The sequence below is a fragment of the Schistocerca nitens genome, unplaced genomic scaffold (genome assembly GCF_023898315.1).
Source record: "Schistocerca nitens isolate TAMUIC-IGC-003100 unplaced genomic scaffold, iqSchNite1.1 HiC_scaffold_207, whole genome shotgun sequence".
In the NCBI taxonomy this organism is placed as follows: domain Eukaryota; kingdom Metazoa; phylum Arthropoda; class Insecta; order Orthoptera; family Acrididae; genus Schistocerca; species Schistocerca nitens.
In genome coordinates this window covers 107,501-112,500 of record NW_026045748.1, presented here as the reverse complement: position 1 = coordinate 112,500, position 5,000 = coordinate 107,501, and the positions used below count along the sequence as shown (strand labels likewise).

The following is a 5,000-nucleotide window of genomic DNA, read 5'->3' as shown; positions in this document are numbered from 1 at the left end:
CGCAACAACGCCAACCACACAGCATCGCCACCTATGAAAATACGACGAAACCACATGCAATACAGCCATCTACGCGAATCTGGCAACACTACATCCACCATGTCGAGCGCACCACAAACAATAACGCCATCTAGGCCTCCTGCAACGGCGATACCGCCATCTATGAGACGCCAAGCTGAATACGACATCGATGGGCGCACAGTACACATTGTCCGACGCCACCCACAAAGACGGCATCCTCTGTCCACCACGAAGTCGTCGACCGACAATCACGCCACCCGCACCCGTACGTGCCCCACCCCACCCACCAAAATCGCAAGTCCAGCGGATGAACGGCGGACGTTTCCCGCACTCGTAAGTTGCAATCCACACCTATATCTTGCGTTTCATGAAGAGTTTTATCCAATATTCGACATTCCCGCTGTCCCTAAACGTGCTCTAAGTCTGTGCGCGACCGCGTCGCTCACTGTACGGATTCCGATGCTGAGCGATCAGCTATGGGCCGCCCCATCCACGTCGGTCCCCGTGGGCGTTGCACTCGCAGTCGCAAAGACTCTGGGCAATGGCTATGTGCGCTCCGCAATATATTACTCGGACGAGTAATGAGGGTCCGAGCCCCCAGTGTGGGGAAAGTGTTTCGCAGCCCTGACCCACCGGCACGGTGTTGCGTCCCCCACCTCAAACATGTGACGTAGTCACACCACCGGTTTTGACTAATAGACAGAATGTTTATAATCATATGCCATACACCGGGGGACGATGCCGCGAGGTGTAGCTAGCTAGTGCAGTCGCACCGCTACTACTGTACAGAGATAGAACAGGCATTGACTATACATACATTAAGCTTATACACGGCGGTGCTTAGTAATACGCGCAGTCATCGGAATACAGATAACACATACAACTGTCCCTATACATGCTGAACGTCTGTGCACACAATGTCAACCACACGTCACCCACACACTCCATCACCCACTAGTCTATGCATGTAACAGACGCAGACACAACATCTAAGTACCAGCATGGAACAACATCCAGTGCATCCTCTCGGCCACAGTACACCATCCACACTATGATAACCAGACCGGGACGTCGAACCAGAAAACTGAATATCCCACTCTTCCTACAACCACCATTGCTCAGATACGCCACCAACACCCACACATGTCCTACACAGGGGTGCACCCAACAGCACCACACTGCCGCATCTCACAGCACATAAACAATGGCAGGAATGAAAGACACAGGTGTGCCACTCCTTTGCCACAAACACAGAACGGGCGCGCCACCTGCCATGAGCCACAAGTGCAACTGACGTGACATATCTGATAGTGCCTCAGGCGTCCACTTACTACCATCACTATCAACGAACCTCGCCACCCCACCCCCCCCCACACACACCATCCCTTAACCCAACTTCTGCCTTAACCTAACCCAACTTCTGCCTTAACCTAACCCAACTTCTGCCTTAACCTAACCCAACTTCTGCCTTAACCTAACCCAACTTCTGCCTTAACCTAACCCAACTTCTGCCTTAACCTAACCCAACTTCTGCCTTAACCTAACCCAACTTCTGCCTTAACCTAACCCAACTTCTGCCTTAACCTAACCCAACTTCTGCCTTAACCTAACCCAACTTCTGCCTTAACCTAACCCAACTTCTGCCTTAACCTAACCCAACTTCTGCCTTAACCTAACCCAACTTCTGCCTTAACCTAACCCAACTTCTGCCTTAACCTAACCCAACTTCTGCCTTAACCTAACCCAACTTCTGCCTTAACCTAACCCAACTTCTGCCTTAACCTAACCCAAGTTGCGCCTTAACCTAACCCAAGTTGCGCCTTAACCTAACCCAAGTTGCGCCTTAACCTAACCCAAGTTGCGCCTTAACCTAACCCAAGTTGCGCCTTAACCTAACCCAAGTTGCGCCCTAACCTAACCCAAGTTGCGCCCTAACCTAACCCAAGTTGCGCCCTAACCTAACCCAAGTTGCGCCCTAACCTAACCCAAGTTGCGCCCTAACCTAACCCAAGTTGCGCCCTAACCTAACCCAAGTTGCGCCCTAACCTAACCCAAGTTGCGCCCTAACCTAACCCAAGTTGCGCCCTAACCTAACCCAAGTTGCGCCCTAACCTAACCCAAGTTGCGCCCTAACCTAACCCAAGTTGCGCCCTAACCTAACCCAAGTTGCGCCCTAACCTAACCCAAGTTGCGCCCTAACCTAAGTTGCGCCCTAACCTAACCCAAGTTGCGCCCTAACCTAACCCAAGTTGCGCCCTAACCTAACCCAAGTTGCGCCCTAACCTAACCCAAGTTGCGCCTTAACCTAACCCAAGTTGCGCCTTAACCTAACCCACGTTGGGCCCTAACCTAACCCACGTTGGGCCCTAACCTAACCCACGTTGGGCCCTAACCTAACCCACGTTGGGCCCTAACCTAACCCACGTTGGGCCCTAACCTAACCCACGTTGCGCCCTAACCTAACCTACGTTGCGCCCTAACCTGCCCTGTAATTGTTAGTTATATGACTCTAGGAATTCGTGTAGCGTTGCCTAATTGCAACCATCTCAACATAGTTCACTTCGCGCACACTGTGGTGTTCTGCGTATTGATTCATTTTACGGTGCGTACCCTCACATCTTGCGAGTGTTGCTTACTTTCCACATGGTCCCGCTATCCACTGTATTGTGTACTGCAATAGGACGTATATCGCCCCCGCCCCCCCCTCCCCTCCTGTCACCTCTAGCTCGTCGGTCAGGAGTTCGCGTGTTGAATGCGCTTCGCAGCTGTGCAATGGCATTCGTATACGTACGCTGGCCACCTTCCACGTGTTCTTTCGTGCACACGTCGCAGCGTGTATGTATGCTGATGGAGTGCGTCGTGACACACAACATCCAGGCATGCAAGACTCGTAGAAGTCGCAAATGTAGATGGATGTCTACGTTTGCTGCCCAAGTTACGCAAATGAACTGGAAATCCGTTGTTGCGCGGTTGTTCGCGCTGGAGGTGAATCGTTGATATCGACGATCGGTACAGGTATTAACCGGTTGCTTCAGCGACACCCGTCATACCCACGAACGTGAGTGGGCATGTGGGTATGAAGCGATACGCGGCGGTGGCTGGGTGGGACCGTCCCCGGCCGGTGAGGGGGGGGCGCCCGGCGTGCTGGCCGCGCGCTGCGTGGGCGCACGCGCGGCAGCCGGCTGGTGGGGGCGCCCAGTGGCAGGCGCGCCGGCTGACGGACGCGGCAGGCGGCGCATCTGCGTGCCGGCGCACCCAGCGCGCGGCGCCGTGCGGCCAAAGTGGGTCCTCCCGGGCCCGGTGCGAAGCGCGGTGGACATCTGCAGTGTGCTGGTCCGATTGAGGACTGTGTGCGTTGAGGATGCGCCGCCGCCCGGCACTCGGCGCCGCGACGCCGTCTGCTGCTCGGTCGCCCCCGCGGTTCTCGCAGGTGGTTTGTATCGCAGCTGTGCGGATGTGTTGGCGCGTGCGCTGTGCTGGGAGAGTTCGCTTTGGCACCCAAGTGGGGCTCTGCCCCTCTGTGGCGCTGGCGTTGGAGCTGCCCGGTCACTGTTTGTGGCCGCGTGTTGTCTCCCGCCGGCAACACCACGACAGCACGCTCCCGGGCCTCTGTCGGCAGCGGCAAGCTCAGTTGGGAGCACGGGTGGTCGCACTGAAAGCGTCTACTCGCCTATCTCCGGGCGATTGCGCCTCTCTCGAACCCGACCAAGTACTTAGGACGGCGCTGCGCGCCGCCGGGACCTGAGAGGGTTTCGAGGTGTATCGTGCAGGGGAGCCCAGCCTCCTCCTGTTTGCAGAATAATTGAGCGGACGCTTGCGTGTTCGCGCGGGCCCCCGGGACACACTCCCGGGCGGCCGGCTGCTCAGCTCTAGTTGACGCAGCTCCCTGGTTGATCCTGCCAGTAGTCATATGCTTGTCTCAAAGATTAAGCCATGCATGTCTCAGTACAAGCCGCATTAAGGTGAAACCGCGAATGGCTCATTAAATCAGTTATGGTTCCTTAGATCGTACCCACGTTACTTGGATAACTGTGGTAATTCTAGAGCTAATACATGCAAACAGAGTCCCGACCAGAGATGGAAGGGACGCTTTTATTAGATCAAAACCAATCGGTCGGCTCGTCCGGTCCGTTTGCCTTGGTGACTCTGAATAACTTTGGGCTGATCGCACGGTCTTCGTACCGGCGACGCATCTTTCAAATGTCTGCCTTATCAACTGTCGATGGTAGGTTCTGCGCCTACCATGGTTGTAACGGGTAACGGGGAATCAGGGTTCGATTCCGGAGAGGGAGCCTGAGAAACGGCTACCACATCCAAGGAAGGCAGCAGGCGCGCAAATTACCCACTCCCGGCACGGGGAGGTAGTGACGAAAAATAACGATACGGGACTCATCCGAGGCCCCGTAATCGGAATGAGTACACTTTAAATCCTTTAACGAGTATCTATTGGAGGGCAAGTCTGGTGCCAGCAGCCGCGGTAATTCCAGCTCCAATAGCGTATATTAAAGTTGTTGCGGTTAAAAAGCTCGTAGTTGGATTTGTGTCCCACGCTGTTGGTTCACCGCCCGTCGGTGTTTAACTGGCATGTATCGTGGGACGTCCTGCCGGTGGGGCGAGCCGAAGGCGTGCGACCGCCTCGTGCGTGCTCGTGCGTCCCGAGGCGGACCCCGTTGAAATCCTACCAGGGTGCTCTTTATTGAGTGTCTCGGTGGGCCGGCACGTTTACTTTGAACAAATTAGAGTGCTTAAAGCAGGCAAGCCCGCCTGAATACTGTGTGCATGGAATAATGGAATAGGACCTCGGTTCTATTTTGTTGGTTTTCGGAACCCGAGGTAATGATTAATAGGGACAGGCGGGGGCATTCGTATTGCGACGTTAGAGGTGAAATTCTTGGATCGTCGCAAGACGAACAGAAGCGAAAGCATTTGCCAAGTATGTTTTCATTAATCAAGAACGAAAGTTAGAGGTTCGAAGGCGA

General features: G+C 54.8%; 1 non-coding gene across 1 annotated transcript in view; it reads left to right on the top strand.

The window, feature by feature from the left end:
• The first annotated feature begins 3,904 nt into the window (after positions 1-3,904).
• The window catches only part of LOC126220858 (small subunit ribosomal RNA), a 1,909-nt gene continuing 813 nt past the window's right edge, over positions 3,905-5,000 (top strand). The window contains exon 1 of the ribosomal RNA XR_007543205.1: positions 3,905-5,000. This exon is cut by the window's right edge and continues 813 nt beyond it. This is a non-coding gene — a ribosomal RNA (small subunit ribosomal RNA).